Source organism: Sapajus apella, unplaced genomic scaffold, assembly GCF_009761245.1.
Source record: "Sapajus apella isolate SASKATOON/1434 unplaced genomic scaffold, GSC_monkey_1.0 scaffold31, whole genome shotgun sequence".
Taxonomy (NCBI): Eukaryota; Metazoa; Chordata; class Mammalia; order Primates; family Cebidae; genus Sapajus; species Sapajus apella.
Window position 1 is genome coordinate 20,634,355 of NW_022436971.1, and position 9,545 is coordinate 20,643,899.

Below are 9,545 nucleotides of genomic sequence, written 5' to 3' on the forward strand. Positions count from 1 at the left end.
TTAACCATGCCCCAAATTCAATTGCTTTATGGCCCTGCAATCTCTATGTTACTATTCATAACTGGACCTCTCTCCTGTGCTCCTGATCTGTGTCTGCTATAGTTTTTAGAGCCCACAGGCCACTCACTGATGTAGATCAGTGGATTCAGTTTCTTTCCTTCCTCCAGTATCTCTTTCCCATCTCAGGTACGGGCGGCGGAAGCTGACCAAGTCTTCACCACCTCCACATACCAGGTACCAGTGCTTCCACAACACATCTCTCAGATGTGCCCACTGGCTCTGACTTTCACTGCCCCTTGACCAACCCCTAGGGCTGCCCGACAGTTTCTCCAGACCTAGCTCAGCAATACCTATCTGTCTCTAAGATGGAACCCAGGCATTCTTTGTCAAACATAAAATGGAAGGTGCCACTCTCTCTTACAGAATTTTGTGTAAAGTTTCTCAACCCCATGACAAGTTTTATTGCCCTTTGTATGGAATACAAGCCCTTCAGCACTTGCCCTTCCTCATGTTTCAGCTGGATATCCCCCGTCCATCGTATGCAGAGTGTGGTACAGCCACTGCTGTGGGGAGGCCATTCTCTCTATTCATCTCACGGTTTGCCTGTCACCTGTTTAGAATGTTCTTTCCTTCCTACCTGTTTCCCACCTGCTAATCTCTTTGTACTAACATAATAACTAGTACTATTAACTCTGATACACATACTAGAGCACTCACCATGTGCTCAATGTGCTGTCAGACCCTCAAACTACCTAATGCACATTCCCACTCTGGAATATGCATATGATTGCCTGCATTTGACAGATAGGAAAAGGAGGCTCAGACAGATGTTCCTCCAATATGTCACAACTCATGTGTAGATTTACACACAGGTTGCTGACTACAAAATCCTGGCCATTTTCATTGCACCATGCTGCTTCTTTCAAAAATCCAAAAGGTCATTTATGACAATGTTACTCTTCTAGGTTCAAAAAGGACTCAAAAGCATCTCTGTTGTGTTCATGTGACAACTTGTTTTGATCATCTCTATAAATCTCCTCTTGTCCTACTCACAGCTCCATGAGAAAAGGGCTATGGTGGATTTAAATGTCAATCCTTGGCGACAAGCAAAATCCTGCTAAACTTAGGAATCTGAAAATACTGAATACTTGAATCAGTATACGAGTAGAAATAATAGAATATGAGGTTGAATTAGAGAATGGGCTCTGGCTTAGTTTGAACAATTTCAAGGACAAATTTGAGCTCTTTTTGTAAAGCAATGAGCTCTTCATCTTTCAAAAAAAAAAGTATGTGCTGATTACGTAATTTAATAATACGTTAGAGATATTTGGTAGGTTAAAGATGTTGAAAAATCAGACAGGGCCTGCATTAGTTCCTGCTTCCTTGAGTAGCTTTAATTAAACCCTGTACATGTTGCTCTTATTCTTAATAAGAGCCCCTCTTATTCTCTTTTTTCTGTGTTTTGAATTCTGTTCTAGACTAAGGAACTGTAATTATAAATGAAACTTCCAGCTCCAGCAGGTGAGTCAGTATCTTTAGAGCAGGGCTTATCTTGTGGTTTTTATGATTCCTCTTGCCCAACACGCACCATTGCAAAGTGAATGGTGCCTCCCTGCTTAACTCACAGGTGGATATTCTTCTCCACACGACGCGCTAAATTATACAATTTATCACACTATTTAAACACCCTCACTAGTGCACATCTCTTCAGATTTTTCTTTCTGGAACCCAGAAATGTCAATTAGAGAGCTTCAGGTATGCTGTCTCAGAATCAGTCTTCAGTAATTGTCCCTCTAAAGTCAGAATTGGAAACCATTGTGTGTCAGATTTGCAAATGTCTCTGCCACCATGAGTTAGTTTGTTACAATTAATACTTCAAGTGAAAACTGTTAGCATGCTGAACATCCTTCAAGGGGATCATTTACTCTGTAAATGCATCAGTCTAATTTAATCAAATGTCAATGTGAGATAAAGAATGCTGTATCTGGGGGCTCTGAGTTTGCATTTAAAATTCCACTTGTATCTACCCCTTACAACACTGATTTGTAGAGTGAAAAAACACAGATTACATCTCTTTGTTTTTGCTTTTGAAATAAGTCAGGTTATAAAGACCTTCAATAGTATGTACTTTTTCTACTCTGTATTGCTTTTCTATAAGTATTTCACTGTAGCATTTCAGAATGATATTGTGAAAGAGAAGAAACTCTTGCTTCTATTGTAAGTATTGCTCTGACAATTGTCACCACTGTAAAAAGTGCGTTTTAAGAATTGGTCTACATTCTCCTCAAGGGCGATCTTCTGGCTCCTTAAGACATTAGTGTTAATAATAATGGTGATCCAAGAGCTGCTCCCACTTCCATTTCTTTAGAAAGTCTGGAGGCCGTCATCCATGCAAACTCTCCTTTTGTCACTTAGACTTTTCTTATTTAAAGGCATCCTTTAAAACACAGGATTGGCCTGCATCCGTTGATAGACCTTGAACAGTTTGCTGTTGTTTTTGGTTTGCGCCAGGATGCAAAAGAAAGAAATCCCTGCACTTCCTTTCGGTCTTTCTGGCAGCCCAGAGTAAACTGGGGAATATATCTGTAGAAAAAAAGGAAAAAAATAAGGTAGGGTTGACAACTCCACCTCGACATGACTTTCAACATGAAATCTAGCAAACTTGCACACATGTAGAGACAGCCAGAGAGAGAACAGAGCAGTCACACACATATGTAGGGCAGAGCGCTCGCTGATTGCGGGGGAAGCAAGAGTCTCTACTCCAACATGAAATGAATCAGGAGGGCACCAGCAATGTCGGCCTCTGCCAACTGGTGAGAGGCTGTCTTTCCATCAGAAGCTTCTGATTCCTGTGCTGCCAGGTTCAACCAGGGACCCTTTGAACTACGTTAAAGATACTGCTGGCAGACTCAGGGTTGAGACACACTTTTGGTTAAACAAGCAGAAGATAATATAGTTTTGAGTGTGCAGGTTTTTTTTTAAAAGAAAATTCAATGTGGAAAGCACTTACTGAATGAGGAAGCATCATCCATTTTCACTTTTAAATACATAACTGCATTGTCTTTTTAAGAGGGGCCATATTTAGTCAACGGTGGTGTATTTACATATGGCATGATTCATTCTTTTTTACAAATAGATTTTAAAGAATGTGGGGATTGCTAAAATAAATAAAATAAAGAAAAAATTGAGCTGCAAAAAAGGATAAGTTTGATAGATACACCAAACGTATACTACCAGTTTCCAAACCAGTACCAAAGATTTGGGTAACAGATCACATATTTAACTCTAAATTTCTCAGAAATCAAGGAAAAGAGAGGCAAATAACTGTAAAATATATCAATGCCAATCCTCAGTTTCTCTCTATATAACTGATTATATAAACATGTTCATTTAAGCAATTTTGATAATCCTTACATGTATATTTTTACATTTATTCAATTATGTAAGTTTCCTCACTTACACTGATGCCTAATGCAGCATCTGAAAACCTAGGATTATAAAACCAGATCTTGAAAATTTACCCTGAAGTATATTTAGAGTTGTAAAGAATCATAATACTAAACTATTCAACTACTCTTTTTTTAAGACATGAAGATTAAAGCTCAAAGAGAAGTTGCAATTTGCCCCAGGTAGGAATCTTGAATCATCTTAAATTTATGGGCATATTTTTACTCTCCGAAAGACTCAGGTAGGACATGAGGAATTTGTTTCAAAATAACATGAATATTAGAGGAATATTTTCATATGTAGATGAACCATTCAAAAAAGCTAGGAAGGAAAAGGAAGGATCTCAGAACATTCTCATCTCGAGATTGCCCATGTACAGGTGGACCTTGGAGATATTGCAGGTTCCATTTTCGACCACCATAAAAAAGAAAATAGTACAATAAAGGCAGTCACACATATTTTTTTTTTTTTTTTTGCTTCTCAGTGCATAAAAAGTTATGTTTATACAATATTCTTGTCTAAGTTTGCAGGAGCATTATGTCTAATGAAAAGTACATGTTTTAATTTAAAAAATATTTTATTGATAAAAAATGCTGACAATCATCTCAGCTTTGAGCAAGTTGTAATCTTTGTGCTGGTGGGGAGCCTTGCTTTAGTGACCGTGGTGGCAGCTGACTGATCATGGTGGTGGATGCTGACAGTTGAAGTAGCTGTGACAATTTCTTAAAGTAAGACAATAGCGAAATTTGCTTCATTGACTGACTTCCTTTTTCAAAAGATTTCTCTGTAGCATACAAAGCTGTTCAATAGAAGCTTAAACAACAATAGCATGTCTCTCAAAACTGTAGTCAGTTCTCTCAAATGCTGCTACTGCTTTATCAATTAAGTTTGTGTAATATTCTAAGTCATTTGCTTTTATTCAACAATGCTCACAGCATCTTCACCAGGACTAGTTTCCTTCTGAAGAAGGCATTTCCTTTGCTCATTCTTAAGAAGCAACTTCTCATCCCAAGTTTTGTTATAAGATTGCAACAACTCAGTCCCATTTTCAGGATCCACTTCTTATTCCATTTCTCTTGCTATTTCCATCGTATCTGCAGTTACTTTCTCTACTGAAGTCTTGAACCCCTCAAAGTCATCTGTGAGGGTTGAAATCATGTTCTTCCAAACTCCTGTTAGTGCTGATATGCTGACCTCTTCCCACGAATCACAAATGTTCTTAGTGGCACTTAGAGTGGTGAATCATTTCCAGAATGTTTTCAATTTACTTTGCTTACATCCATCAGAGAAATCACTATTAGTGGCGGTGATAGCCTTATGAAATGTTTCTCTCAAGTAATAAGACTTGAAAGCAAAAATTAATTGTTAATACATAGGCTGCAGAATCCATGTTGTGTTAGCAAGTATGAAAAAACATTAATCTCCTTGTATATCTTCATCTCCTTGTATATCTTTTTGTTGGTGGAGAGTCTTGCCTTAGTGACAGTGGTGATGACAGCTGACTGATCATAGTGGTGGTTGACAGAGCTCTTGGGTGACTAGGTGCATTGTCAATAACCAGTAATATTTTGAAAGAAATCTTTTTATATGAGCATTAGGTGTCAGCAGTGGACTTAAAATATTCAGCAAACCATGCTGCAAATAGGCATGTTGTCATCCAGGCTTTACTTTTCCATTTACAGAGTGTAGACACAGTAGATCTAGCATAATTCTTAAGGGCCTTAGAATTTTCAGAATGGCAAATACCTACTGACTTCAACTTAAAGTCACTAGCTGCATTAGCCACTAAAAAGAGAGACAGCCTGTCTTCTGAAGCCAGGTATTGACTTCTCCTCTTTAGCTATGACTGTCTTAGATGGCATCTTCTTCCAATAGAAGGCTGTTTTGTCTACCTCGCAAATCTGTTGTTTAGGGTAGTTACCTTTATCAACGGTCTTAGCTAGATCGTTTGGATAACTTGCTGCGGCTTCTTCAACAGCACTTGCTGCTTCATCTTCTATTTTTATGTTATGAAAATAGCTTTTTCCCTTAAACCTCATTAACCAGACTCTGCTGACTTCAAACATTTCTTCTACAGCTTCCTCACCTCTCTAAGACTTCACAGAGTTAAGCGAAATCAGGGCCTTGCTCTGTATTAGGCTTTGGCTTAGAAAATGTGTGGCTGCTTTGGTCTTCTATCCAGATCACTCAAACACTTTCCATATCAGCAGCAAGCTGTTTCCTTTCTAATTGTTCATGTGTTCACTGGAGTAGCACATTTACTTTATTTCAAGAACTTTTTGTTTATGTGCGTGAGTTGGCTAACTGGCACAAGAGGCCTAGTGCTTGGCCTGCCTTGGTTTTCAACATGCTTTCCTAAGCTTGATCATTTTTAGCTTTTGATTTAAAATGAGAGACATGTGACTCTTTGTCTACTTGAACACTTATAGGGTTATTAATTGGCCTAATTTAAATATTACAGCATCTCAGGAAATAGGGAGGCCCAAGAAGAGGAAGAGAAGTGGAGGAATGACAAGTTGGTGGCGCAGTCAGAACGGATTAAGTTCACCATTTTATACAGGCATAGTTCCTGGTGTCCAAAAACAATTAAAATAGTAACATCAAAGGTCTCTGATCCTGATCACAGATCATTATAATGACATAATAATAAAATAGTTTGGAATACTTCTGGAATTACTAAAATGTGACACACAGACACAATGTGAGCACTTGCTATTAGAAGAGTGAAACAGACTTTATTTGACACAGGGTTGTGACAAACCTTTAATTTGTAAAACAACAACAACAACAAAACACTATGTGCAAAGCACAATAAGATGAGGTGTGCATGTATTTACGTACAAACAGAAAGCTGCTCTTCCTTCCCCTTTATGCCATGCTGTGGTTCTCCACTGCCATCAGCATCAATATAACTTCAGTCATCTAATACATAATCCAGGATAATCCTGGCAGGTACTGATTGACCATCCAAGAGCCATTTGAGGGAGTGCTCAGGAGCAACTGTGCACCACAGTGGGCTGATTTAAGCAGCATTCATAGGCTTGCCTCACCTTTCCAGCTATTTTCTCCTGAAGTTTTTAGTATTTACAATTTCTGTCAGTAGATTAACCTCTTTGTCTATGATTTCTCCACTAGGCTATGTCAAAATGCAGAGTGCTAGAGGCAACGTAGAGAACTGTCTTGGAGTCCAGTCCATGAAATACTTGAGAAGAATTTTGAACATGGACAACCAATAAGTTACTGAAGTGCAGACAGATCCTTGAAAAATAGATAAAGGACAGCTGTGTTTTAGAGATGCAGAGGAAGGAACTAAGGCTTCTGAGATATGGGTCTGATCACAGGAGAATGAACTCAAGGTGAAGGATAAAAGCAAAAGATATGGGAACAGTGGAGTGAGAAAAACGAAACTAAAAACAAAAATGGTGTTGCCAGACATGGGGAATCCCTGAAAACAAATATCCACTTTTGATTGTAGCAAGGATGATTCCAGGTGCAGATATTAGTGACCAGTGCATTCAATTTCAGCTTGAAAGCTCTGCATAAATGCCTACTACACAAGTGCTAACCTATAAAGTCAGAAGTTACAGACAGTGTGACCACATAGACCCTGAAACACTTGATGGCGGGCTCCCAGGCTTGCCCAGCTGTCCTGGCAGAGCCTAAAGAAAGCCAGCTTCTACTCCTCCACCCTCCAGCACTGGGCATCTTCATTCTACATGGACCACTCTTCTGTGGGCACAAATAGAAAGACCTAAACCAGACATGGAAATTCAAACTTTTCACAGCATCCATTAACTTTTTCATTCATTCAATACATGGTTGTCAAGTATGTACTTTGGGCCAGGTCCGGGCATCAAATAGTAAATAAAACTGAAAAACCAGATTCTCTGATGTCTGACTAGCCACTAGAGGCAAGGCACATGCAAGGAAAGATGTATCAATACTGTCCCAGAGAAGCAGGTGACCTCGTAGACAGTAATATCAATGTGCATGAGTAAGCATATTGGGCAGTAACACACACTCTAAGGCATCTGAGTGTCCCTGAAAGACAGGCAGGAGAGGCTGGGAGGAAGACATTCTGTGTGAAAGTGACTGTGGATATTCCATGCTGGAGGGAGTATGGGAGCCGGACCTTGATGACATAAAGAATACACATGTGGGAAAGAGTCACAGCTTCCCATATGGGGAAATTTGTCCATGCCACATCGAAAGGGCAGAAAAGAAGAGGGGTGTATTAGAGAAGACAAATTCATAGATGATCAGAGCTTAAGGAATGAGAACAGAAGCAATGGGAAGTTGGCTTGGGTCAGACCATGGCCATTCTGAAGTCTCAGCTTCAGGATCAACAGAAGTACATCTGATGAGTAGGCAGATTGTTGCTTTTGAGAATAATGAGTTTTGCAAATAGATAACCAAATATAATTAGTATAATTTGATAAAGCTGAAAGTCAGTAAGGCTTAAAAAGATAAACATAAAGTGGTCTTTGTGTTTAAATCCAGTAATATTGTCATTTTTATTGTATTATTATTTTATTTTGACAATAATTAAGCAACTGCTAACTCACTGACCTCTCTTTTATCCTCTGATAGTAAAGATCTAAAGTTTATCTGTACTTTAATCTGAATTATCTGAAATCCCAAGATGCTAATTTTTTGAAACAGGTGGAATGCAAAAGTACGCATCTCTTTTATTTAGAAAAAATAAAGGCATAAAACAACCAAAGAAATTACCTGCCAAGGAAGGGGCCTAACAGTTCCCTGGTGTGTGGGTTGTGCTGTTCATTTGTCAAATACACTTTTCATTCAACAGAAAAACAAGAATCATGATTCTTTGATATCTGTACACCGGAACATGAGTGATTGACTTTTATAAGTGTGCAAGACCTAGATTATATTAATTATACTACTTATACTAATCTGGCTGCTTCAAAATTGTTATTGATTAATAAACCGCTTAGTTACACTTCTAATTTTCTAACCAATCTCCCTGTAAATTAAACACACAATACACACACACACACACACACACACACACACAGACACACACACACACACACACATTTCTTTCGAGAACCTAGAAACCTAGATTAGTAGTATGCACACTTTATAATAGAGTGCTGCTTTAAAAAATTTAAATCAAACTTAAAACCGTACCTATTTAAATAAATTCCGCAAGCCACTTTAAGCTGTGGAAATTTAAGGTTTTCAATATATTGAATCCTAATTAAGCATTGGAAGTACAAGCATATTGGCAAAACATTATACATGTAAAACTAACCTCTCGGATTTTACATTTATGTTCAAGAACAACTACGGTTCTTGAAATGTGCGACTAAAACCACTAAGTGCCTGTTTTTATTCATTCAAATTGCTGCATATCATTATTAGAGGGAAGTGACGTGGACTCACGCTCCTTTGACATTTGCGAGGCCCATGACCGGACAGAATGCAGCAAGAGCTCCTTGTTCCTCAAATCCCCATGGTTTCATTAAGGACTCCTCAGATCATTTTGAAGACGGTGCTGGCTGAGCACCGCCAAGAGGGGCCAGAGAGGGAGAAGATGCATGGGATTATAAAAAGAGAAGAACGGGAGAATGAGTGGCTCACAAATGCTCTTGAAGATGGTAAATAACCCACTCACAGCCAGTTTCTCTGAACTTATTCAAGTAGTATGCTTGAAAACATGACAGTGTGCATTGATCAGTCTGTCTGAATTATTTTTCAGTAACATTTGTGATGGTTTACATGGGAATCTAATTATAAAGAGAGACCTCAATAGTTTAATGTTAAACTGTACATTATTTGAAAAACCAAGTGTTGAAAATAAAAATCTCAAAAATCCTGCCAAAATTAAACATTTGGTTTAGCAAAATATTGACTACATGTGATCATCATATACAGATTTAGCCATCATGTCCTATGTTGCTATATCTTCTCTCAGTTTTCAAGCTGATTTCAAAAATAGATTGAAATAGTGTTTTTGTTGTAATAATAAATAGATTGAAAACTAATAATTGTGTTTGAGCTACACAACTGTTATTTTTTCTTTTCTTTTTTTTTTTTTTTTTTTTTTTTTTGACGGGGTTTTGCTCTTTTTT

At 38.1% G+C, this 9,545-nt stretch overlaps 1 non-coding gene and 1 pseudogene across 1 annotated transcript; both read left to right on the forward strand.

Moving 5' to 3' along the window:
• The first annotated feature begins 2,457 nt into the window (after positions 1–2,457).
• Positions 2,458–2,585, forward strand: LOC116562156. The gene has a single exon (XR_004273805.1). It is a non-coding gene; the product is annotated as a small nucleolar RNA SNORA31 (small nucleolar RNA).
• A 6,308-nt stretch (positions 2,586–8,893) lies between these two features.
• Positions 8,894–9,545, forward strand: part of LOC116562115 — an 83,798-nt pseudogene continuing 83,146 nt past the window's right edge.